This window comes from Mauremys reevesii, linkage group 2 (assembly GCF_016161935.1).
Source record: "Mauremys reevesii isolate NIE-2019 linkage group 2, ASM1616193v1, whole genome shotgun sequence".
In the NCBI taxonomy this organism is placed as follows: domain Eukaryota; kingdom Metazoa; phylum Chordata; order Testudines; family Geoemydidae; genus Mauremys; species Mauremys reevesii.
Window position 1 is genome coordinate 265,420,621 of NC_052624.1, and position 27,052 is coordinate 265,447,672.

The 27,052-nt window shown below is 43.2% G+C and overlaps 1 protein-coding gene across 6 annotated transcripts in view; it reads left to right on the forward strand.

Annotated features, from left to right (window-relative positions):
* The window catches only part of ZHX2 (zinc fingers and homeoboxes 2), a 118,426-nt gene that overhangs the window by 3,270 nt on the left and 88,104 nt on the right, over nucleotides 1–27,052 (forward strand). For 4 of the 6 annotated variants that reach the window (XM_039524344.1, XM_039524345.1, XM_039524347.1 and 1 more), the window contains exon 2: nucleotides 2,770–2,917. The exons of the other annotated variants lie outside the window; for them this stretch is intronic. The gene's annotated coding sequence lies outside the window, so the exon portion shown is untranslated. The remainder of the gene's footprint in view (nucleotides 1–2,769; nucleotides 2,918–27,052) is intronic. 6 annotated transcript variants of the gene reach the window in all.

The following is a 27,052-nucleotide window of genomic DNA, read 5'->3' on the forward strand; positions in this document are numbered from 1 at the left end:
AAATAAAATAATATGTTGGGTATAATTTACAGCCGTGTTGTGCTGCATCACTGTAAAACCAGATCCTTTCAGAATTGAGGGGATGTCTTGTAGATAATAGGAAAATTAAGTTTAACTTTTCAATGAAAACAGTGATATATAGATTTTTGGCTTTAAAAAGGAATTTCTTCCATGCTTCAGCATTACCTGACTAATGGTGTTATGCCCTAATTTGTGAACCTGTCTGGTGAACCTGTACACTTTTTAAATAAGTAATAAAACAAAACACAAGAATAATGCATAAGGTTTGAATTTAAACCCACCAAAGTAACTCACTGCATGGTGTGCAGGTATGTTTATGGGTGTCACATCAGCTGTAATTCATGTTTATTTTGTTGGGTTTTTTTATAAACCATATAAAAATATTTCATTCTGAAATGAATTACACATCTGCTTGTTATCCAGCGCATATTTGTTTTGGTTCAAAAATACAGTTTAAGCTGTAAAGACCCTCTTGGTTCCCAGATCTGCACTGAAAATATTCTTCATGTGCAACAACTTTTATGGACACAGTATTCTGTTTCCACAGGCCTGGCTGAAATGCAGAGGGTGTTTGCACCATTCAAAAGAGAGCAGTATCAGCACTACTAACCTCCGTCATTCAAAAATTGTGAATCCGGCCCCAAAACATCATGACATTGACTTAAAAATCTCATGATTTTTAAGTCAAATATATTTTTGGTTCTTTATACATACCTTGTCATTTTTGAGCCTCTACAGTTCATGTTTTTAAGCTATTATCTACAGCCATGAGAATTAGAAACTTTCTTTATGTGAAAACTGAGATTCACATGTCTCATGCCAACTCTTGGGATTTTATCAGTAGTCTCAGTATTTGGCAACACTTGATTTCAGGCCTGGCCTACACTAAAGAGTTAGGTCAGTCCAGCTACATCACTCATGGGTGTGAAAAATCCACACCCCTGTGCAATGAAGTTAAGCCAATCTAACCCCTGGGTAGACAGCACTAGGTCATTCAAAAATTCTTCTGTCAACGTAGCTACGGCTTTTTGGTGAGATAGATGACTTATACTGATGGAAGAACACTGAAGTGCTGCCACGGTTGTGCGTGCCGCTGTAGCATTTCAAGAATAGACAAGCCATGAGTGCTGTAGTATTGTAGAGAAAGACCCTGTGTAGTATGATTTCATACATTCAGTGTTGGAGAGGCCAGGGCCAGTATAGGTAAACTAGGCACAAGACTACAGCCCAAATTCGTGGAGGCAAGGGGGGAACAATTTTGTTTTGCTTTATTACCAATGCAAATTTGCACACAAACTGAAAGCACTTCACTCACTTGAGTGGGTGGCTTTCCAGCCTGGCACATGGGGCCATGGGGCTACTCCCTAGATTGAGTAAAGTTGTTTCAGTTCTTGTGCAAAGCCGCACCAGTGGGTGAGTGGGCACAGTCCTCGTGCACAGCTGAGTCTCACCTGACAATCCAAACAGAGCCAAGGAGAGGAGAGTCACTGGATAAATAACCCACTTCCTTCTCCAAGAAGGTAGGGGCCCAGAAGTGCACGTTTGCCGAAGACCCAGTGATGGGTTAATCTGGCCTTGGGAGAAGACCCTAGATGGAATGTGTATCTTGTCAGTGGATTGAGTGAGAAATGCAAAAGCTAAACTGAATGGCGTTAGTCACCTTTACAGCCAACAACAGAACACTAATATCATAAGAATAAACTTGACAGAATTCAATTTCTATTTTATTAATCGTTTTGACTGATAATGTCTGTTTATTTGTAAGCATTTTTCTATTTTTATCTATTGTACAAAATTATGAGGGTTTTATTTTGTTTTAAATTTTTACAGTTGCAGGAAATTTGGGGCGTCAGACAATAATTTATTTAATGAAATAGCTGTTACAATTCAAAAAGTTAAAGCTATATAACCATTAAAACACAAAGTGTCACCGTCACGCCAAAACATACTAGAGCTTGAATTACGGATAAGTACTTTGTAAGTTCTCAGGCAGCAGTTTTCTTAATTCACCCATCTATACATTTCTAATATTGATGGAAATATTTTTTCATCAGCGTGTGTATACAGTCCAATCAAATCAACATTTACCATAAAAATACTTACCGATTAAAAATTCTAATCCTTCCAACCCTGCATAAGAAGTACCTTTGAGGACATGCATTCTAATAGACGAATACATGCATTACAATGTTAAACACGCTGCAACCAATGCAGAAAGGATCTTGACATTCACTCATGTGAGGCCACATCTCTGCTTTATGAAATCAAGGTGTTAAGCAAGGACAGACCTATGCTACTGCTGCCATTCAGCCATCCAGGAGCCAGTGGGTATTTTCATGTTTGGCAGTGGGAATACAGTAACAGGAGCCAGCAGGGAGCTTGACTGGGCAAGGAATGTTGAGGAGGGGGACTGGAAGCAAATTGTGAGGAAGTACATGTATTGTGTACAGTTTAAAAACAGCGCACGGGGTGAAAGATCTATGCCTCACATACATCCTGGGGTAATAGTGTGGATAGCAAACAGAGAATTCCATGAACCTCCTTCACACAAATGTGTTTCACCCTGTTAAAAGTACAAGGCTACGCAACCAGAGTTCTGATGACTACATACCCCACGAGAATTCCGTGATTGAATTCTAGCCCCATAATTTGGATGAATGTGTGTTTATTTTCCAGACCTTTGTTTAGAAAGACCTTGGTTAATATTCCACATGTATTTTTGGCTCTCCTGCTCCCCTCTCTCCATAGTGGAATGTTCCACCAGTGGAAAATGGAACAACCAGGCCACCCAGTCAGGCTTCCCTGATGGTGTGAAAGCTGCACGAGCTGATACTCTGACTAAAAAGAGAGCGTCAGAACACTGGAGAGTCCTGTGTGTTGAGCAGCTGCCGGGAAGGTAATGTTTGTAAGCAAAATAGCATGGTTGCTGGTGTGCATGTGATAGGAGCGGTTTGGGCAAGAGAACAAATGAAACGGTGCTCTGCCAAACTGCTCATGATCCCACAGTTGTGAGAATGCAACTGTGCTCCCTCAAGAGTCGGTATTCAAAGGAGAGATTGAGTGCAGTTTGATAGAGGGTCCTGTTGTTCATAGATATGGAAGAAAAGACATCCAAAGGCCAAGTCTACAGTAGGAGCACTTTGCCAATATAGACATACTGGTGCGCTACACTGGCAAAGCAGTTCTAGTGTGCGCACAACTGACACCAGCAAAACTGCACTTTTGCTGGCATAGCGTATTCCAGCCCCATCAGTGAAATAAGCTACATCTGCAAAAGAGCAGTTTTGCTGGTGCAACTGCATTTGCATTAGGGGCTTTTGCTGGCACAGCTACATCAGTCACAAATCACACCTCCTCATACCCCTGACCAACACGACTATGCCAGCAAAAATTTGTAGTGAAGACCTGGCCTAAGACATTCCAGTGCAGAGCTGTTTGCTACAGTGCATTTCTCCATTTCTTGGTCTCTTCAGATCAAGACTGGGTGCCTTTCTGGAAGTTATGGTTTAGCCAAACACAAGTTGTTGTGCTCAATATGGAGTAACTGGGTGAAATTTAATGGCTTCTGATATACAGGAGATCAGACTGAGCCATTCTCAAACTGTGGGTTGGGATCCCAAAGTGTGTTGCGATCCCATTTTAATGGGGTCGCCAGGACTGGCTTAGATTGCTGGGCCTGGGCCAAAGCTCGAGCCCCACTGCCCGGGGCAGAAGCCCAAGGGCTTCAACCCTGGGTGGCAGGGCTAGGTTACAGGCCCCCGGCCTGGGGCTGAAGCCCTTGGGCTTTGGCTTTGCTCAGGCTTTGGTTCCCCGCTTTCTGGAGTTGTGTAGTAACTTTTGTTGTCAGAAGGGGGTCATGGTGCTATGAAGTTTGAGAACCCCTGGATTAGATGACCTACTGGTCCCATCCAGCCTTAAACTCTATGAATCTAAGAATTTCCCAGTGGTTTGTTCAGGCTAGTTTTAAATATCTCAGGGCTCTGCTTGGGTGGCTGTTCCACACCCTAATATATCTTTCTTGCTGCCAGGAAATTTTTCCTGATATTTGGGCTCAGTTTTCCTTTCTTAATTTCTGCCCATTAGTCCTAGTTTTACCCCCTTTACCATCCTAAATAATTTCTGTTTATTATTTGCACGCTCCAGTTACCTGTAGATTTCAGATCCTCTCTTAGTTATCTGTTGTTTTTACCAACTATTGGTCAGTAAATGCTGAAACTGTTTTTACTCATTTGGGCTTTGAGCAGTAAAACAGATTCTGAGAGCTTTTCTGACCAGCCTAAGCGAATGATCAGAAATAAGGACTCTTAAGGTTACTTTACGCTGCTTTTTAGGAGTTAGTTAACCTACTGTCTAGACTGGTGTAGGGAAGATGAAAGAAATAGCTTCTGGTACATCTCTTATGACAGACATTGTCATGTGAAAAATGTGATTCCTGCCTTTTTAAACAGAATCTTTGTATTTAATTTGTCTTAAAAAAAAAAAAAGAACTAGCAGTTAACTCTGTAGACAACAGGGAAGGGGTTTGATACAAGGCTGAAGAAAAAAGCCCATGGACCTTTTGACATAGGTGTTCTTTTTCCCTGCTCTCTGAGCTTTCTGGAATTTTTTTCCTCCTCCTTATCTCTAAACTTATATTTCATGCTTGTTAGTTTCAGTTACATAATGTTACACTTCAGTAAGATGTTAGAAGCTGGAGATTCTTGCTCCTTTTTATAGATAGATAAAAGCCAAAGAGTAGAAAGTTTCATCTCACGTTTGAGATAGCATGTGTTCTGTATTTCAAAGACTCCATGGTTAGAAGCTGTGAGGACTAATCCTGCAAGGTTTTGAACATCTTCAGCTTCCATTGAGCATCTCTCAGGTACAAGCCCTGGCTCACTGAAGGCAGGCAATTATCTCTCACTAAACAAAGTCTGAATAGTTTCACCTGCAATGTTGTTTGACATGATTTTTTTCATCACTAAAGCAGAACTGTGTTGTTGAATTCCTCCTGCCTACTTTTTAGCACTAGCTGTAAGTTACTGCAGAGAATTTTTCTCATCTCTTGTCTCTACGGTTATGCTGAGAATGCATCTATGGTGTAAATTTTATTGCTAATGTTCTTCCACGTGTTGATATGGCTTCCCTGAAACTTACGAAATATCAGGTTATCAGAGAGAGAAGGGATTCTGATCTTGGTTAAAGCTAAACGCGCTGCGTTCCTCCAAAAAAAAATCTCATTTCACTCTTTTGGAGCAGAGTGACACTAGGTCAAATCTAATTTGTTTCCTGTAATTCAGAAGAAAGGATGTTGTTTTAAATAGTTGGCTCCCTTCCACTGAAAGCTTTTGATAGTAGCAGACTGTTATAAAGGATACACCGGCTTGCTGATTGTCATCACCTTCAGTCTTAGTGCTGTGGATGTCTTGCAGCAGGTTGACTAACAGCCACCCATATCCTGGGTCAAATGTAGTCATTGATGCTGTACTGCTTGGTTCATGCTCTTACTGATGGGTCCCAGGCCACACTAACCATTCCATTAGTATCCATTCTAGTATGCTATGTTTATGATGCTGCTATCTCCTAGCTCACTTCTAAAACACAATAGGAAGGGATCATGATCTAGTGATTAAAGCACAGATTGGGAGTGGAGTCTGGGTTTGGTTCCTGATTACACGTTCTTGCTGTGTAGCCCTAGGTGAAACTTCCACCTTGCGCCCTCCCCCGAGCCCCCGCCCTGAGGCGCCCCCCTTGTGGCAGCTCCCCACTCCTCACCCTCCTCCCTGATATACCCCCCCGCCCCAGCTCACCCCTGCCCCGCCTCCTCCCCGAGCACACCGTGGCTGCTTCACTTCTCCCGCCTCCCAGGCTTGCAGCGCCAATCAGCTTAGGCGCCGCAAGCCTGGGAGGCGGGAGAAGTGAAGCAGCCATGGCATGCTCGGGGAGGAGGCGGGACAGGGGTGAGCTGGGCAGGAGTCCCCTGTGTCGCCCCCCACATGCTGCAGGCGGCCCTCCCCGCGCTCCCCTGCCCCAGCTTCCTCCGCCTAAATGCTGGCGGCGACTGGGGTGGCCGAAGATCCGGCCGCCGTGGTCAATGCCGAAGAAAATGCCGCCCCCCAAATCCAAGCACCCTAGGCAACTGCCTAGGTCGCCTAAATGGTTGCACCAGCCCTGTGTGTAGCACTGGGCAAGTATCCTAGGAACTGATTTCAGAAGTGCTGAGCACCAGAAACACTCAGTGACAGTAAGGGAGGTGAAAGGTACGAACACCTTAGAAGATGAGGCCTTGGGCTTCTCTTTGTCTTCCTTTTTATAAAACAGGGATGATCATGCTTATCTCACTGGCGTGTTGTGAGGGTCATTCACTGTAAAGCACTTGGACATCGTTGCATGGAAGGTACTAGATATTGTGTACATGGCCACAGTGGGGAGCAGAGAGGTCTGTTCCTTTGGCATAATCTGGATTCCCATGTAGATAATTCTCCTCAGTTTGCGAGAGGAGGCTAATGCCGTTTGGGGAAGGACAGGATTGTGTTGTGACTCCGGACTGTCTAGATCTCATTATCCCCTAGCTCCATCTGATTTTGCTCTTGCAGATCCTCTGTGCATAAACCTGGAATGTCAGCCTCATTGATGAACTGTTTGCTTTCTCAATGAACTTTACAGAGGACAGTCTTGAGCTTCTACAGTATCCATGCCCTGGAACAGTACAGCCTGTCTGTTAGAGAAGAGACGTCCCATTGTCCCCACCCATTCCCTTGATTTTAAAGGATTAAATTGTTTTCTTCTTTTAGGAGTACAGGTGATCAAATGTTTTGGGAAAAAGCATACACTTTTCATACCAATAAACATGTTTGAGGGAATCCTCCACCTAGTGGCACTATCCACTAGAGAAGCCTTAGAAAGTTTTTATCTTAAAACAATATTTTCCTGCCCACTCTGTCTAGCACAGCCTGGCTTACCGGAGGAACAGATTGTGAACTTTTCTTAATGGGGATTGTTTGGGATGGAGGTGAAGAAGGAGCAAATAAAGGAAGCTGTTTTGCTTATGATGCCAAATTGGGAACAAAATATCCATGCAGACTTAAAAATTGCACATGCTCTTTACATTATCAAATGCAATATTTATTGATAGCTCCTCCTCCTTTACCTGCTGAGTCTGCAATTTCTTGCATTTGTCTTTGAAAACAGATGATCTCAATTGCAGTAACCAGCAAAGATGCATTATGGGGTTGGCAGGCGGTTGTGATCTCATTGTTTGGCACAAGACAAGTGCAGATTCCAAACCCCAGATCTTAAAAGGTTACAAAAACCCATCTACTCTCTAAACTCTTTTGCTTTCGAGCATACAGGTATTTGAAACACCCTTAAATCCCCTTGTGTTCTGTTAACTTTTGAGAAAGGCAAAGGTCTCAAATGGCTATTTCATTCCAGAAGCTTTTCATGCTTGCCATGCTGTAGACATTTGCCTCTTGGGAGAGACTGACTGAAGCTTTGTGGTTGTCGACTAACTTGGAGAGTAGAATCTGCTCTTTAGGAAGGTTGTCATACCACTCATTGGTGATATCCATTCTTTATATCCATTTTGATTGAGAGCACCCTTAATCCAGATAATTCAGCCAAATGTGAGAGTATTCATGGTATCTCCAAGTAGGCGGAGAAGGAATGTCACAACCTATCTTGTGCCAGATCTTCGCTCCATCCTGTCTCTTCTCAAATACCAGAAGATCATAGCACTGTCTTGTGGGTATAAGTTAATCTAATAAAATCTGAACTCTTTTTCTACTTCACTTTTGCATCTTTACAAGGGCACTGGCTCGTTATCGCTAAAGCTCTATGGGCATGCAGCTAAATTTCCTCTTCTGGCATTGGAAGGATCAAAGAGTTGAGACTTGCCTATAGGTCTTAGTTTCTTGGCAGGCCTTTCTAGTATCCTTTCCATTTTCCCCCACTGCCACTGTTTCCAAGTGCTCTGTGTCATGGCAATGAGTTTGCTAGAGGGGGCTGCTCGTGGGTGACGTGACAATGGTCTCCCTCCTCAGCCTGAACACATTGCTCCATAGAGTCTTTATTAGTCTGGGAAGGGAGGGACCAAGCTTGGCTTCCATTTCTGAAAATGTGACCAATGTTTTGGTGCCTAAATGGGAGCTGAGCTCTTTTGAAAATCTGGCCCTGATTGTGGGTATAGAATTCTTTTGAAAATTCTGGCTTTACTGACCACATTGGAGAGAGCAAGGAGTTTTCCAACAAAAGTGTTAGGGGTGTTTGCCACAGTGGCAGACTGCATGATGGGGTTGCCTGTGATGGTAGGGACCCTTGAGCAGGGCTCAGCAGCCCTAAAGGCTCACTTTTGGTTTTCGTCATATGTTCCTAAAAGCTAGGGTTGCCAGTTTTGGTTGGATGTAGTCCTGGAGGATTTCATCACATGACATAATCTTTAATTAAAGATTAATCTTTAATTCCTGGAGACTCCAGGCCAAACCTGGAGGGTTGGCAACACAACTAAAAGCACATGCTTCAGGGTTACAGCCAGCCACCTGCAGGGGTTAGGAAGAAATGCCTCCCCCCCCCGCCCCCCGCCACCAGCACGCACGCACAATGCATTCTGGGTTTGGTTTGGTTTGTTTCTCCTTCCTTTGAAGCATCATAGCCACAGCTGGTGAAGGGACATTGGACAGGGTGGGCCAGGGCTCTGAGATGGCACTGAGCCCTCCCTCTCTCTGATGCTTGCCTGGCTGGTTCTTGCTCACATACTCAGGGTCTAACTCATTGCCAGATGTGGGGTCAGGAAGGAGTTTTTCCTCCAGGCTAGCTTAGCTGTGACATTGGGGGGCGGGGGTCACCTTCCTCAGCAGTGTGTGTGGGTGCAGGTCACTTGCCAAGATTATCTGGGTATATCTCATTTAATCATTTCCCTGCCGTTGCAGGGGCCTCTGGCATAGGTGCACCTTGGTCCCTCCTATTCTCTCTGTGGCACATAATAGTCTAACCTCTTGTGGGCTGTCATACATTGGTCTACTTTCCGCTGTTGGGTTTAATGTGCGGGAGGTGTTAATGGCCTGTGTGATACAGGAGGTCAGAATGGATGATCTGATGGTCCCTTCTGGCCTTGAACTCTGTGACACAATCCAGTTACAGTTTGGGTGACTAGCATTCTGCCTAAATTCACACTGTCGTTCCGGGCGGATATTTCATTTACTGTCCTAAACTTTTGCTGTGAGCTACTGGGTAGTTTTTACTTTCCATTTCAGTGGTGAATAAAGGTCTTTGTGAGGCAGAGGGTGAAAGAGCTTTGTGATCCTTTGGGGAGAAAAGGTGGTGTATAAGTGTAAGCCTATTTTTAAGTGATGCTCCAGGTTTCTGTGAGATAAATTCAGATCACAAATAAGGTGGCAAGTGATATGTTTCACTCAGGATTATGGAGTTCAGGACTTCCTCTCTCTGCAGTTCTGTTATTGGACTCCTGAATAAATTGTCCTCCTTCAAGTATGATGCGAAATACTTGGTATGTCCAGGTTAAAGTCTTTTGCGTGGTTCCCAAAGCCAAAATTGCTATCTGACCGTGATGGACACGGTAGGATACTGTCTTGAACTGGGTCTTCACTTTATGTACCTTTTTAAAGCCTCTATTTATATGTACGCTCTAGTCTGCTGCATCCCAATAGTCTCTCATCCCTTGGCCAGGATACATTTCAAAGCTAGGAGCATTCCGGTTGTAAAATCACATTTGACGGGTGCAAGACTAATGTCCCTCCAAGAACTGGACTTTCAGTTTCCTGACAACAAGGAATTTAAAAAAAAACAAAAAAACCCTATACATTTACCATTATTTGTGCCCACTTGTTTGAGCAAAGTAGAGTCCTAGAAGGCCAAATAAAATTGAAGTAATATCAGGGCTTGCTGAAATGGCATCTGTCCTCTCTATTGGAGTTCTGCAATTGAAATTCCAACAGCATTACCCAGATCCCCTTCAAAAATTGATGGATTCTGTACTGTTTTGTTAAGTGGAATGTAATAGTTGCTGCTTCACTGAAAAGGTATATAATGTGACTCGTGTGTAGCCGTACCAGTGCTGTCTGGACTCAAAACCTTTGTGTCATAGGTACTGTACTGCAAACAGATTCTCCTGTAAGCACAAGTGGTTGGAGGAATGTGGTTTTGGAGTAGGAACATGAGGTGGATTTTAGCCCCACTTTCTCCAAGAGTTTCCTAGGAACCAGTAGCAAACGTAAAGTGCTAAGTGGTCGTGGATGTATTAGAATATCAATTTGTTAAAATACCTATATCTGATGCATCCTTTACTCTCACAGATTGCCTGGTATCGGCAGTGCCTTGTGCTAGGTAAGATTTGGTCCGACTGGCTCATGCCTTTGTATCATGCTTTTTCTTAGTAATGAGGTGGTTTTGGAAATCCAGTCTGTTTTTGTTAACACCATTAGCGATATGAATTCCACTTCTTCCTCTCCTCTCCCTTCCCCCCTGGCCCCTCCTTTTTGGATCTCTAGATGGAGGCAGTTACCTCATGCTGTAATGTTATGCTGGCATCCCACTTGTTTCATGCAGCTAGGCACTGCAATAGCTTCCTTCTGGAAAACCTCCCCCACACTTGCTTTCTGGCATAGATCAGATGGGAGACCATTCTTCTGCTTGAATCTGTTACAGCTGGCCTGCACTACAGAGCAAAGGGACTGTGCATTGACATGGTTCATTATTACTCTTTTTCAAAGTAGACTACTCATTCTGAAACATCACTTGCCTTTCGGTCTCACCAGTTGGGTTTCTTTTTGGTGGCTGCTTGATAGTTTTTTGGCTTGCCCGAGTGTCATTGGCGGTTTACTGTGTTTTAAAATCTGTAAGCAAAACAATACACGTACAAAGTACTGAAAAATCAGCAGTGTGCATGGTTAATAACACCTTCTGGACACTTACAAACCCCCTACCCCTAAATTCATATAAGTGAATCTCGTTATGTTTGTTTTAAAATAAAGCAGTTATTATATTAATATAGGAGACCGGTTACAATGCATCTGAAGTCAGTTAGGTCAGTGGTTCTCAACCAGGGGTACATGTACCCCTGAGGGTGCACAGAGGTCTTCCAAGGGGGTACATCAGCTCATCTAGATATTTGCCTTGTTTTACAACGGGCTACATAAAAAGCACTAGCGAAGTCAGTACAATCTAAAATTTCATACAGACAATGACTTGTTTATATTGGTCTATGAAATGTAAGTACAATATAAAAAAAAACTATTGTAATAGAAATCATGTAAAAATGATAAAGTAAGCAATTTGTCAGTAACAGTGTGCTGTGACACTTTTGTATTTTTATGTCTCATTTTGTAAGCAAGTAGTTTTTAAGTGAGGTGAAGTTTGGGGGTAGGCAAGACAAATCAGACTCCTGAAAGAGGTACAATAGTCTGGAAAGGTTGAGAGCCATTGAGTTAGGTGACATTTTTGTTACTAAACTTTTCTGGCTGTTCTGCACCTCTAAACTTCTATTTTCAAAGATGTAAATATTGTTTATTATTTTTAAGAAACCCACGCACATCTGGGCTTGATAATATTTTTTGTATGCAAAGTTTCAGCCTAATGTGATTTTAAACAGTTTTAAGGTATTAAAGTCTTTAAATCAAGGGTTATAATCAATTTAGGAGATTCCACACTTAAAATATGAAAAATGTTACTTCCCATAGGTTTTAAAGGGAAGCGCTTGTGAATTTGTTGCTAATTATGCACTTTATTATTTGGGCCAAGTGATAAATAATTACTTGAGTACAAAAATTACTAGAAATTTACAATAATACATTCCTATTTTAAAGGGCTTTATACACAAGGATTTAAAAAACCAAAACACCTCTCTTCTGTACTGAAACTTGACAGGTAGGGTTTCATTGATGTGGAGGGAAGATGACTATTTTTGTTTAATACTAGAAAGCAGCTAATTTTATAGCCGTGCTCATGCAGAGGACCCCAAAATTTACCTGAAAACGCTGTTTAGGGTATAATTATTTTTGGTTGGGGAGGGAAGAGAACATTCTGGCTCTGCCTTTTCAACATCCACATATGGGTTTCTTAGTCCAAATCTTAATTAGTTTTGTTTTGTTTGCAAAACACTGGGCCAAATGCTGCACTCGGTTGTACCAGAGTAACTCCAGATTTGCATTGGTATAACCGAGACCAGAAGTTGGTCAATAGTTTTGCAAAGAAAACTCTCTTTTTACATTCTTCCCAGTTGAATCTAGAGCGCCTGAAAGGTTCTGAATTGATAGCCCTCCACCAAAGTGCTCTGTGTAGCTTCGGAACAGATACAGCTCAGGCAGCAACAATGAAAGCTTCCCCACGCTGCCCTGCTAACAACCTGGAAGGAACTTCTCCTAAGGGCAGGAATGCAGGTCAGTTTCATTCCCCATTCAGTTGTTGGCCTGTCTTTTGAGATGGCCCATTTTCACACCAGTTGTAGTTATTGGTATTAACGACGAACACCAGTGGTGGGTAACCTGCAGCCCGTGGGCCGCACGCAGCCCGTCAGGGCAATCCACTGGTGGGCCACAAGACAGTTTGTATACATTGACCATCTGCAGGCATGGTTGCCCGCAGCTCCCCGTGGCCGCGGTTCACTGTTCCCAGCCAATAGGAGCTGCGGGAAGCAGCGTGGGGTGGCCAGCGCTTCCCACAGCTCCCATTGGCTGGGAACAGCACACTGCGGCCACTGGAAGCTGCGGGCAGCTGAGTCTGCGAGCGGGTAATTGATGAAGGGATCCATTCTTGCACTGTACTGAATGGGCAAGCATTTCTATTCTTGCTTCCCCTAGCTCCAGCTCCAGCTGTCTCATCAACTATTAATGACCTGCTCATTAATACTATAGAGGGCTAAGACCAATCCTGCAAGTTTTCTGGGCTCTTTCGCATAGTGAGCAAGTCATAAATATTTCAGGAAAGGGCAAGAGCAACAGCAGATAACATGCCTTCAAGTTTCATTTGGCATTATTATTAAAGAGCTCATGAATATGAACAAGGCAGTTTCTTTCTTCTCTCTTTCTGAAGTTGCACTGCACATCTAGCTGGAGGGTCAAACAGCCTGCCTACAATTGACAGTTTTGAAGCACCAGCGAGTAAATGGGTCCCAAGCTGTATGTTTGTCATACGCTCCAAGCTAAGTTCTGTAGCACAGCAGATTCAAAACTGAAGCAATGCAACCTACATACTTGTCCCCACCTTCCCGCAAAGTTGCAGCTAATTTGCAAATGATCTGCCTTTGCTGTAGTGTTTGCCTCTGATATTGATGTGAGTTAGAGACGTTAAACCAATTAAGCCTCACAACAACCTTATTAAGTCAAAAGTATTATCTCCCTTTTATGGGGAGATGGGGAAATTGAGGCACAAAGGTTAAACGGTTTGTCCAAGGCTGAGTTGCAGTAAGTCAGCCGGGGCTGCATGTGGTTTTTCTAAATTTTGCTCAGGCTTTCGATTAAATAGCATTCACCACTTCCTCTCGCCGGATTGATGCCTCCGGCTCCATGCTCTCTTTTCTGTCATTCTGTTTTTATGAGTGACTCTGGTGAGACATACAGATTGACACAGTAATCTCTCCATCTGCAGTTAATATCCTCACCCTCAGTCAGGCTCTGCCATCATGATGTTTTATTAAGTTTGGTCACAGGGAAAACCTTTTGGTAAACAGTGTTACTACATGAACATACCTTTTATATAATTACTCTTTATAATTCTCAGGTTCCATATATTTTGCTGTTATATATTCGTTCTTGTCTCATCTAGTCTGCCTCTCAGTCTGTGTGCTCAGTTCCTTATAGTTTCTCCTTCATTTTTCTGTCTCCAAGCCGTTCTCTTCCACTCTGCATCCTTTTTCCACCAGCTCAAACACCTTCTCAGTTAACCAACACTGACTTTCCTGAATGTGTTCTTTGGCAGCTTCAAGCATAATGGTTTTCAGTTTATTCCAGGTTTTGTTGGGGGTTGTCCTCTTTTCACCTGTGCCAATGCTTTACACGCATTCTGGACAGAAGTTTATATAAGTGCTATTGGGGACTTATTGTAGGACAGTACTAGGGGTGGATAACATACCTGCAGAATTGTTAAATGCTGGAGAACCAAATGAAAGGAATTTTTCTGCCGTTACCAAAGAAGGGGAGACATATAACGGTGTAGTAAATATCATGCCATCTCCCAGATCAAGCACACAAGCAAGATTCCTGATCTTCATAATTCAGGATCACATGAAGCAAAGGATAGAAGTAGAACTACCACCACAGTAACCTGGCCTCAGAGAGGGCTGAGCCACATATGACCAAATCGCAAATATCCATTGAAAAATGCAGAGAGTACAATTGCCCATTGCTCATGTGCTTCATTGATGACTCAAAAGCATTTGATATTGTCTGACACAACTGTCTTTGAAGGACACTGGCAGACATGGGGATTTCATACCATCTCATTGAGCTCATTGCAAGTCTCTACCAACCACAGGCCACAGTGCAAACAGCAATAGGCCACAGAGAGTGGGTTTCCATACGACAGGGTTTAAGACAAGGGTTTATTTGGTCCCCAAGCCTCTCTGCCATGTACACAGAATTTATTAGGAGAAAAGCCTTGGACAGTTTTGAGGAAGTGGAAGGACTGGGATTTCCACTGGTGGACACCACTTAACCAACCTCAGACCTGCTGATGACACGACGCTCTTTGCTACAACCACCAATGCAGCGCAACAAATGTTGGAGTCTGCAAAAACAGTTCACAAGGAAGATGGACTATTCCTGAATGCGACAAATAAAATGCATGCACATTAACACAACTAGCAAAAACCAGATGTAAGCAAACATCACAATGTAGTGGACAAGCTGCACAGGCGGTACATGAGTTTTTAATTTTCTGGGGTCATATATGTCCAACCTAAGAGGCAGTTCCAAACGAAGACTAGGGATGATCTGCTCAGCTATAGCCTCCCTTAAGAAAGTACGGGGAAACTGTGGCATTTCAACATGTACGAAGGTGCAACTGGTGAAAAGCCTAATTTTTTCCATAGCAATTTATGGATGTGAATTGTGAGAAGTTAATGCTGCAGACAAGAAGAAAATTGAAGCTTTCGAAATGTGGTGCTGGCAAAGACTCTTGTGTATCTCCTGGTTGGGGAAAAAAAGACTGTTAGAAGTATTATTGGATAGAAGCAGACACTAATGTCCGCTGCAAATTCATGTACTTTGGCCACATTAGGCATAGAGCTAGAAATCCCCTTGAGAAAGTTATTATGGAAAGAATGATGGAGGGTCAAAAGATGACTGGTGAAAAGATGGATGGTATGTGACAGATCACTGGAAGGTTAGTTGCTGAGGCTCAAAGTTAGCGATGGATTGTGAAGGTTTCCAAAACTTCTGCTTTGCTGTCACCAATATTCATACATGTGTAAATGGATTTACTGACTTCTGATTAAGATACTCTCTCTTTCATACTAAGAGTACATGTGTACCATGTCCAACAGCCCTCCAGCTACTGCACTTGGTATATGAATGAATTCTCTTGCTGGGATTCAGAGCTTCATGCCCCATGCTGACAGGTCATACCTTTCTCTCCTCCCTCCTCTCGCTATGTCTGTCGTAGTAGGGTCTAAAGAGATGCAACAAGAAGGTGAAAGGTTCTCAACTGGAGTATTGTGTCCCGTTCTGGGCACCACATTTCAGGAAAGATGTGGAGAAATTGGAGAAAGTCCAGAGAAGAGCAACATAAATGATTAAAGGTCTAGAAAACATGACCTATGAGGGAAGATTGAAACGATTTCGGTTTGTTTAGTCTTGAAAAGAGAAGGCTGAGGGGGGACATAACAGATTTCAAGGACATAAAAAGTTGTTACAAGGAGGAGGGAGAAAAAATATTGTTCTTAATCTCTGAGGATAGGACAAGAAGCAATGGTCTTAAATTACAGCAATGGAGGTTTAGTTTGGACATTGGGAAAACTTCCTGACTGTCAGGGTGGTTAGGCACTGGAATAAATTGCCTAGGGAGGTTATGGAATCTCCATAATTGGAGATTTTGAAGAGCAGGTTAGACTAACACTTGTCAGGGATGGTGTAGATAATACTTAGTCCTACCATGAGTCCAGGTCTCAAGGACTCTCAAGGTCCATTCCAGTCCTATGATACTCTGAAGGCTGAAAAGACCTTCAGTCCCAGAGCTCCAAATAGTCAGTCTGTTTCATGTTCCTTCCAGTTTGACAATCATGTGATTTGTCATTAGTTTGATCATCATTGGAGTTTGCCCCTTCCCTGTGAAATGGGCAGGTAGGGGGTGCCTCTTAACCAGAGAACAACTAAAGATTGGCATGGATCTCGGCCATTCCCTCTCCCAACAACATAGTCCCATGCTGCCATAGGCTGCCTTCTGTAGGCATTAATGTTGCTTGAAGGTTCATTGACTCCTGACTGGATATATTGGCTCAAGGAGTGCACGTGCCTCAGTGAACCCTACCTCTAGCCCTCCTTTTCAGAGTCCAAACTCTACGGATCTATATCACCATAGCATCTCACAACATTTGATGGTTCCACCCTTAGGACACTCGTGTGAGGCAGGGAAATGTTATCCCTATTTTAGGAAAGAAGAAATTGAGGTGCAGAGCGATTAAGGCCCAGATCCTCAAAGGCATTTCGGCAACTAACTCTCATTGATTTCAATGTGAATTAGGCACCTAAATCACTTTCAGGAGCTAGGACTAATACTTTCCCAGGCCATGCAGGAAGTCTGTGGCACAGCCAGGGAATGAATACACAGCTCCTGAGTCTCAGTTCAGTGCCTTACCCACAAGCCAGTTCTCCCTCTCAGGCAGAGGAGCTTTCATTGAGTCACAGAGAGGAAGGAGAATGCCATGGATTTGTGTGACCCCTCCCTGAGCTGTCTTCCAATTGCTTTGGCTCATCTCCACTCTAAAAGCAGGAGGGACAATATTTTCCTCAGTCTGGAATTTGAAAATTAAGCTGTGCTTTTCCTGCCTGTTACATCATCACCAGCAATGAACAGTCGGTAGTTGGGATTCAGTGGGCAATTTAGGTGGTGATATGCCAAGGAAATTAGCATCCAGCTCTTTCCTACAGCTGGCTGCAGGGGAGGGGGAAAAAATTAAGGAAAAAAGGGGGGGGATTAGGTGGTCATTAAAGTAAGCAGATAACATGGCTTCCAGGGAACAGGCATCTCAAGTAAGAACGAGCTCATTTTACCATAATCCCTTTGAGTATAACTACACTTGAAAAAACAAGGTTATTCTGTATAAAGTATAACGCCTCCTTTTCTGTGCAAATGCCTTCACCAGTGTAATAACAGCTCTGTGTTTTAAGCATGCAGAGTATATCGCAAGTGGCCTGTCTTTAATGTTCTTCTTGCTTCTGGACTTGCTAATGGCACTGAAGTGGAGGACTCAGGCAAAACAGACACACATCAAAATCCTCTCTGCTTTTTGTCTCCTTTTTTACAGTGGTTTTTATCCAATTTCATGTCAAATTTCAAAGGATATTTGGTTTCCTTACTAGACTCATTAGTTCCATTTGTTGGAGGCTGGAGAGCAAAGTTGAAGTGGACTCAGGGTAGCCCACCCTTCAGTAAAGCAGATGTCTAAGGGTTTATCTGCACTACAGAATTTTCTCCTGGTAGGACACTGTGGAGAGTTGAGTTAGCTAACGCTCTGGTGACCATGACATTTCAGTTAGTGTAGAACAGTGGTTCTCAAACTTTAACAACCTGTGCACCCCTTTCACTAAAATGTCAAGTCTCGTGAATCCCCTAGTAAAAATGAATATTTCCAGGGATTTTCTCATTTACCTGAATATAAATTATAAAAGCAGTGATCCTGGAAATATAAATTCTGTTTTTATGACATGCTTATTACACACTATTTATTATTAATTATTATTTATCATTACAGTCTTTTAATTACATTATGAAAAAGGCAACACTTCCAAAATCTCACTTTTATAGCTTGTATCACTTTGAATAAGCCTGTTTATAAAATAAGGCTCCAATGTTTCATCAAGGAGTATCAGATGTGAAACAGCATGAAGATATTTAAGAAGCCAACTCAGAGTTCTTCCTACACAAGCATTCAGGTCTTGAGCAGTCCAGGCAAACAACGCATGTTACAACAAAGCTTAAACTTGGTCATAATAATTTTTAAAACAATACTAGCTGCCTATTTAATTTTAAAAACAGCAAAAAATATCCACCGCCCTTTCCATTTCTTACAAGGAGTCTTGAAGTTTAAATCTCCTCAGTGTAATAGATGTGCTTGCTTTGATCTTCTTAGTTCTTGGAAGTCCAGGGGCTCCAGGCTGCTGGCCCCGTGCTGCCCGCAGTCCCTAGGGACAGCTCTGCCTGCCATTAGGGAATCTGTTCCTGAGAGCCCCCTGTAACATTTTGCGAACCCCCAGGGGTTCACGAACCCCGGTTTGGGAACCACTGGTGTAGAACAAGAATAGGCCATTGTCAGTATCCTGTCAGCTACTCATGGCTAAATCCTTGTCCCAGTAAGATTTAGCAATGACCAGCTGACATGATGCTGAACATTTTGTCCTTGTTCAACTCTGCCTGCAAAGCCACGGTCAGCATCATGTGAGCTAAACTGACACTTCAGTCGTGTCCTAATACAATAACATTTTGTACTGAAGATAAGGCCTAGGGCTCTTGGGAATCGACTGATCTGGGAGCTGGGTCCAGACCTCTGCGTTACCACCAAGCACTCTGAATATATTAAAGTGATTTACTGAAAAACCAGAGAACAAGTAGATGGCTAGGCCATACAAGGATGCATATTGATCTTAGAATGCCTCTAAAGTGGCAAAAATTGGATGCTTAATTCTTCATCTGTGCAACTACTCCACAGGCCACAATAATAGAAGCTGTAGTATAGCCAGAGCTGAAGCACTGTTTTACCACTATGTCATCTAAGCTTGTTCTGAGCAGGTTTGGACAGCACAGTGATAAATAACACATGAGCTTGTTTTGCACTACCCTTGCACTTCTGCTACCATTAGTGAAGAACGGTGGGTGCACCATGAGAGGTCTCTTGCTCCTTCCATTAATTTTAGTTTGAGTTTTAGATGCGGGCTGATGCAGGCATTCTGTGGGAAGCCAGGTAGGAAGCCTGTCTGAGTTAGAATATTTCAGTAAAGGTCCTAATTCTGGGTGTGATCCTGCTCCCACTGAAGCCAATAGCAAAAAGTACCATTGACTTCAGTGGGAGCAGGTTTGGTGGTGATGAAGATCTCCAGTAGGTGAGAATGTGACTGAGCCTACAGAGTACCAAGAAAAAGTGGGAAGTCCTCTGTAGAAAGGCAAAATTTGGTTCTCCTCCAACTGTTGGTGACATAACTTTAACTAAAAGAAGAGCTGCTCCCAACCAAAGTGATTGAAGATGCACCTTCTGTTTCCCACCAAACTGAGGGATACATTTCCAAGGAAAAACCTACATCAGTTGGGAAATATCCTCACAGGCCTGAACAGAATCCTAACTTCAACAGATTTACATGCATGAAATTCTGAGCTGCTCTTATGATTGTTTCATTTCATTTTCCATTCTCCTTTATCGCTATTATATTTTTGAAGTGTCTTGTCAAGACAAAAATGGTTGCCCAAATTTTCAAATGTAGGCGCCTAAAGTTGGGTACCTAAGTCTGTCTTTAGGCACCTGAATGAGTGGCTTGAGCCCTTCCAGTTCAATGGGAGTTGTGGGTGCTCAGCCCTTTGGTAAAACAAGCCATTCATGTAGATGCCTTGATATGAATTTGGCTGCCTGGCTTCAGGCACTCAAGTTTTAAAATTTCAGCTCATATTTTCATGTATTACTACAACTGCTGTTACTCATCACACACACACACACACACACAGCCAGTCATCCTAGTGTCCGGATAATTTGATATGATTTAGGGGCAAGTAACATTAACCAAGCACAATAAGAAGAGCAAATAAAAACTCACAGCGACACCGTTTTAAAGAACAGAGCCTGAGTAACTGAGTCAATGGGCTGTATGCCAGGGATTCCAGAACCTGCAGTTAGTGGAAATCTTGGACAGAGCTCTCTTGCAGTGCATTCTAAATGTGGTCACCTGGGAATAGTCCCTTCAATTTCAGTCATTCTTTGATTTGTATTAATCTCTCATCGTTCACCATGGATGCTGTTTATTTCTTGCATTTCACTCAGATTGAGTGATGAAAAGTAGGCTCATTGCTTCCACTCTTGTCTAGTTGTGTTCATTCTCTGGTGCTTAAGCACAAGCACAGTGTGGTTGTGCCGGAATGCTTGACACTATAGGGGAATATTTATGTGCCTTACAGCTTCTGTTGAGGGGCTGAATCCTTTCCCAAAGCAGTGTTAATTTAGGGTTTGTTTATTCATGAAAACTCTTCTAGGTTTTTGTAAAACTTTTTTATATTAGCGTCGGCATCTTGGTGCTTCTGTTACAGTACTTGACACTTAGTGGGGTATAATATGAGGCTTTTGGAGAACATGTAGATAAAGGTTGAATTTTGTGGGAATATTCTGAAATGGTGGGTTGTACTTCAGACTGTAAAGCTAGACTCGATTTCTCCATTTCTTCTGAAAACACCTTAGTTTTATGTACAGTTAAAAATATTTTCAGAGCCTTGTCAACAAGCAGAGGACAGTCATGAAAACTGCATATTAATGATGTGGCACCTCTTCTCTTGTGTCATTTTCTGATGTTCCCTAAGCATTCTGGAACAGGGCACCGCTGGCTGTTGTTCTAGCTATGCATGATTTAATATTGTATAATGTTGCAAGATCCAAAAATAAAAAGTGGGAAAAATTGCAGACAGAGGAGGCAAAATGGAACTTTACCTCTCAGGTCAACACAGTGACTTCCCTCCCCCACCAAAGCCGTTCTCCCCCTGAAGGATTGACATGTCCACCAAACTTTTATCTTCTACTCTGATCTCCCAGCCCTGGATTTTTGTTGCTATTACAAGTCTCACAGATCAAATTTAAGTTGTTCCTCTTCCCCCTCTGCCATTTTTTAAGTTTTCTGCTTCTTTCGCTGGAACGTACAACCCAAGGTCATTCCATACACCCTCAATGAGCCACAGAAAAGGCATCTATCTATCTATCTCAGTGGTTTTCACACAGACTCTCACAGACTAAGTCAGAATGAGGAAGAGTCCAAAACTCACTCTACCAAGTTTGGGTACCAGGGTTTTCTCACACATCAAAAACTGGCCTTTCCCCCTCACGCTCTTCTCTGAGTCCCTGCCACCATGAGGATTTGGCTAGTGCAGGGTCTCTTCCACATGCAGAAGCATCATGGATGATCCAGGCCGGATTTAGGGTCTGATATCCAGCAGTTGCATAAACTCTAAACCAATATTGTTTACAGCAGTGAAGAGCTGGATCCCTGGCTTTCCAAGGCATAAGCATTCATGTTTGGCTTGCTCTGGCTTGTCACAGGATATCAGACCTGAACACGGCAGTGTTCAGTTTATCATCTCCCCGCACGCCATGTTGGAATTCTGACATTATTTCAAAAGCCACAAACTTAAGTTGCTGTAGCACTAGTAGCCAATGCCTGGACTCCAGCATTCAAAATCAAATGCTTCAATTTATTTTTTATTTCATTTTTTTTATTTTTTTCCCAGAAAACTACAAAACAAAGTACAACAAAACCATGAACGAGAGATGTAAATGAATACACATTCTTATTACTGATATCAGGACAGAGGAATGCAAACATACAAGTCTGTGGCTTTACACTTTTGTCCTCAGGGCTGTGTTGTTTTGTTTTTAATTTTGGTCACAGAAGAGGGCCAATGCATGAGCATACTCAGGGTATCTCCTTACAAATGTCTTCCAAACAATATATTGTTCTAGCAATGCCATGTCATGTACTGGATGTGCTACATCATTAATGTATCCAGATGACTCCAAATGGAAGTGTATTCTTCCTACCCCATTTTGTCACCAATATAGAACCATATTTCCTCCTTCAGAATTGTACAACCAGGGGTCTCCAATGAAATTAATAGGCAGCAAGCTTAAAACAAACATAAGGAAGTACTTCACACAACGCCAAGTCAACCTGTGGAACTCATTGCCAGGGGATATTGTGAAGGCCAAAAGTATAACTGGGTTAAAAAAAAATTAGATACGTTTATGGAGGATAGGGATACCAATGGCTATTAGCCAAGATGGTCAGGCATGCAACCCCATGCTTTGGGTGTCCCTGAGCCTCTGACTGCTAGATGCTGGGACAGGATGTGATAATTACCCTTGTTCTGTTCACTCTCTCTGAAGCCTCTGGCACCAGCCACTGTTGGAAGACAGAATACTGGGCTAGATGGCCAGTGTGGCCATTCTTATGTTAACCATTATGAATAAGCAAAAGTTGGTAATAAGCAGGTGCTACAAGGGCAAAAATTGCATTTGGAAGACTTGCAAAGGGATTTCAGACCTGAAACAGGACAGCCGTTAGCATTAAGAACCATTGAAGTCAATAAGATATAAGCACATGTTTAACTTTAGGCATGTGCTTAAGTACTGCACTGATTAAGGATGTTTTCCTGTACTGGGGCCTTAACAGCTGTCCCTAAACCAATGCTTTCAGGGCCAGCGATCTCTTTCCAAGCACTGCAGAGATCAGAAAGAAAAGCAAATGACCCTGGATTCTTATGTCATAAAGAGAGAAGAGTGACTTAAAGTGAGGAATAATCAGGAGGGGTTCATGCAAATATTTTCATGAAAAGTAACTCACAGTCATGCTTTTATTGCTAGCCTGGTCTACACTACGGGGTTAGGTCGAATTTAGCTGCGTTAGGTCAATTTAAAAATGAATGCGTCCACACAACCAACTCCGTTCCATCGACCTGAAGGGCTCTTAAAATCGACTTCTGTACTCCTTCCCGGTGAGGGGAGTAGCGCTAAAATCGACTTTGCTGGGTCAAATTCAGGGTAGTGCAGATGCAAGTTGATGGTATTGGCCCCTGGGAGCTATCCCACAGTGCTCCATTGTGACCACTCTGGACAGCACTTTGAACTCCAATGCACTAGCCAGGTACACAGGAAAAGCCCCAGGAACTTTTGAATTTCATTTCCTGTTTGTTCAGCGTGGCGATCTAAGCAGCACAGGTGACCATGCAGTTCCCCCAGAATCGTAGACCATAGAATGTTTCTACGCTTTCCCTATCATCTCCATCCCTGAGGTTATCGCAGATTAGAAGGTGAAAAAAACCACATTTGCGATGACATGTTTTCCGAGCTCATTCAGTCCTCCCGCACTGATAGGGCACAGCTTGATGCATGGAGGCATTCAGTGGCAGAGGCCAGGAAAGAATTAAGTGAGTGTGAAGAGCGGAGGCAGGACATGATGCTGAGACTAATGGGGGAGCAAATGGACATGAAATGTCTGCTGGAGCTGCAGGAAAGCCAACACAAGCACAGACCCCTGCTGCATCCACTGTATAACTGCCTACCCTCCTCCCCATGTTCCATAGCCTCCTCACCGAGACACCCAAGAACATGGGGGGGATGACACAGACACAATGACTGGCAGGGCGCCTCCTGCTGGTCATCCTGAGAATTAGCTCTTCCAGCCCGGAGCACCCTCAGCAGGCCGGTGTCTCACCTGCCGCTGGCCCCCGGGTCCCTCCTGGATCCCGGTGCCCCTCTATGTCAGTGTTCTGCCCCCAGCAGTAACCCACAATCTGGGTCCCCTGGGAATTGATTGATATTTGTGAAGCACTTTGAGATCAGAAATGTGCAAAGTGGTGTTATTCTTGATAGCTGAAGTTGTAACCTAGAATGTTTTCTGAGAGGCCGGGTGAACGGTGTTTGGCAACACTTGGAATGGAGGGATTATTCGTGTTTAATTTCTTAAGCATCTATCAACATGTCATTGAGGTGCTTTAACATGAATTAAAACCAAATAAATATACAACCTATCTACAGCTGCTAGATCCAGGACCTTTGCATCATGGAGGGTCAAGCTGGTAGCTTGCCAGGAGCCGCAGGGCTGGGATGGTTATTTTGCCAGATGCTGTATGATAATTTGCCAGATGCCAGAGGACTGCATCTAATTTGCACCTATATTTACATATATACTCTAATTAAAAATAAATGAACACCACCACGTCTGCCTCGGTAGATTAACAGAAAAGGCTGCTGTTTCTTTGCATTCACCAACAATAAAATCCTACCTTGTCTTCACCCTACAATAAGAGCTTGAATCCAATGACACAGTGAGTTCTCAGGCTATAGACTAGAAACTTTAAAATGTAATTGTGGGTTCTGCAGCAAACAGTTGTGAAAAGTCTGAGGGCCAAACTTTGCCTTCATATCCCTGCATCACAGTGACACCAGTGGGAGCTTCAAGCTTGTGACTAGTGGTAGAATTTGGTCCCCTGGATCTGCATATCTGGGCATTTTTGCACTCTTGATTTACTAGTGTCATTGCAAACTGTTCTTGTTCTGAAGGCCTTTGTAACACCTCCCTAATAAGCATAATGGGGTAAGCCTTTGAGAACTGCAAAAACGTTGTATGGACAGTCTCCTCCACTAGTAATAGCCCCTGGCACTGTTCATTATCCAAGAGCTACAGACACAGCTCCTTATGCTTCAGGTTTTCCATAGGGACAGGAGTGGAGTGCCTGAGGCCTGGTCTACACTGGGGGAGGGCGGTCGATCTAAGTTACGCAACTTCAGCTATGCAAATAATGTAGCTGAAGTTGACGTACTTAGATCGACTTACCATGGTATCTTCACCGCGGTGAGTTGACTGTTGCAGCTCCGCCGTCAACTCCGCCTGCACCTCTTGCAGCGGTGGAGTACAGGAATTGACGGGAAAGCGCTCGGGGATCGATTTATCGTGTCTAAACTAGACGCGATAAATCAACCCCCACTGGATTGATCACTGCCCGCCGATACGGCGGGTGGTGCAGACATACCCTTAGATCAACTTACTGCGGTGTCTTCATTGCGGTAAGTCGATGGCTGGCGCTCCCCTGTCGACTCCGCCTGCACCTCTTGCTCCGGTGGAGTAGCAGAGTTGACAGGAGAGCGCTCGTCGGTTGATTTATCATGTCAGATGCAATAAATCGACCCCTCGTTAGATTGATCGCTGCCCGTCGATCCAGCGGGTAATGTAGATAAGCCCTGAGTGCAGCCCCATTGACTTCCATGTGATGGACCTCTGCACTCGTGTGGAGTCCCATTGAACAGCTGGCAGGATTGGGGCCTTTTTTTGCACTGATGGCATAGCACCTTCCACCAGAGAATCTCAGAGCACTATCAAGCAAATCCTTGCAATACCCGTGAGTGGTAGGTAAGTCCCCAGGTTACAGATGAGCGAACTGAGGTTCAAAGTGCAACTTGTCTAGGATCACAGATGGGAGCCATGGACAGAACTGGGACCAGAACGCTGGAAATCCTAGTTCCTAGGCTTCTGCTTAGACCACCTATGCATTCACATGTCTGGAAGTCTGGAACATGCCAGTGTATGAAAGGATAACTCTGAATTATAAATAACCCCCAATCTGAATTAAATGTAATCTTCAACAGGTTCACAGTTTCCATGTGGACAGCAAGGAATGTCGGTATTACTGTACTATTCTCCAGTTAATGGGGAATATGTCCTAGAACGTCGCCAAAGAGACACACCAGATAGCAAAGTTATGACTGATATTTAATAAACCACTTTATGCCTAAGGGAGAGCTCTAACAACCCAGGAAGGATGTATAGGGTTGCTGAGCGTCATTTAAGGATGTCGCCCAATGGCAAGGTTCTGTATAAAATATTTCAAGCCTCCGCCTTCCCCCTCCAAAATATTCCGTGCTTTGCTAGGTACATTCCCTGACGCCTTCTAAGTAAACTTGGCTCCATTCATTTCTGGATCCAGAAGGAGGGAGTCAGTTCAATTTACATAGTGTGTCATGTGTTAACTAATTTGTACAACGGTCCTGTTAAGTAGTATAAACTGTGCTGTGTCTTGAACTTCCTATGAGAACAATGGCCAGATCCTGTGCATTGAAGTCAGCGGTAAGTGTATGTGTATAATATATACAATCACAGAGGAGAACCTAAGCATTTAAATATGGAGATTCCCTCAGTCCTCCCAAGAGCTCGTGTGATCCTAGAGATAGGTGACGTGGTAGGAAGGAGAGCCTTGTGGTTGAGGCACAGGACTCAGATTCAGTTCTCAGCTCTGCAACAGACTTCCTCTGTGTCCCTGGGCAAGTCACTTAATCTCTCTGTGCCTCATCTATGAAATGGGGGTAATAATATTTTCCTACCTCGCAGTGTAAAATTCATTAACATTTGTGAAGTGCTGTGCTGCTCAAAACACAGAGTGCCTGCTGGTCCCTCCAGCCACAGAGAGGAAGGAAGGCACAGGGGGGACAAGACAGAGCTCACCTTTCCTAGATCAGCTCCCAGTGAAGCTTTTCCAGCCCAGATGGACCTAATCAAAGAAAGAAGCCAGAATGTGGAGCATATTTATTTTGAAAATATGGTCTATTTTTATATCAGCATCTTTCTAGGTAGATGGGTTTTCATTCCGCCAGCCAGCTAAGAAGGGTACTTTTGCTGATGCTTTGGGCCAATCCTAGAATAATGACTATTTTAATTTGAACCCAAGAATCGTTTCAAACACCACATTTTCCACAAGACCTTCGTACAACATATCTTGCATGAGAAGAGAGAGCTACAAAAGGAATTAAATGAGCAGCACGGTGTTTATGAAAGGTTTCCTTTAAAATTACTAATGACTGTATAATTTTAAAATTCACCGCTAATGCCTTAAATTTACTAAACACTGTAAGCCAGTTTTTAATCAGCAGACATTGTAACAGTGTGTGCATATTTTAAGGATCTTCATATCCTTTTACTGTCGGAGAGATACCTGGAGACTTGGTAAAGAGAACCCTGGCCTAGTTTTTTCAGCATAGCTAGCAATTCATTTTCCTTTCTCTGTTTAATGTGATTCTATCCAATCTTGTTTTTCAAGGGCCTTTCACTAAAGATCACAAAGCGCAGAGCAATCGGTTAACACATAGCATAAG